This window comes from Haliaeetus leucocephalus, unplaced genomic scaffold (assembly GCF_000737465.1).
Source record: "Haliaeetus leucocephalus isolate CR32 unplaced genomic scaffold, Haliaeetus_leucocephalus-4.0 Scaffold668, whole genome shotgun sequence".
NCBI lineage: Eukaryota > Metazoa > Chordata > Aves > Accipitriformes > Accipitridae > Haliaeetus > Haliaeetus leucocephalus.
This window is the reverse complement of record NW_010973104.1, coordinates 3314867-3315115: the sequence shown is the minus strand read 5'-3', so window position 1 is coordinate 3315115 and position 249 is coordinate 3314867. Positions and strand designations below refer to the sequence as shown.

The 249-nt window shown below is 62.7% G+C and overlaps 1 protein-coding gene across 1 annotated transcript in view; it reads right to left on the bottom strand.

The window, feature by feature from the left end:
* Nucleotides 1–249, bottom strand: part of FOXF1 (forkhead box F1) — a 4775-nt gene that overhangs the window by 3619 nt on the left and 907 nt on the right. The window lies entirely within an intron of this gene.

Sequence of the window (249 nt, the reverse complement as noted above, 5' to 3'; positions counted from 1 at the left end):
GGGGAAGGGTGAGAAGGGCCCCCACGCGGGTCGTGGAAGGGGAAGGGGGCGCGGTAGGTTCCGCGGGTGGCGGAGGAGCTGCCCGAGCGCCGTCTCCGCGCAGCGCGGAGTTTCACCCACTTGAAACCCCCTCTTCGTGCGCTCTTTTAAGCTCGGCGGGCCCGGGCAGGATGTTTATACTGAGCAATGTAAACACGGGCTCGGGGGTGCTTTAATAAAAAGAAATCGGCGAAAACTCCTGCTGCCTCT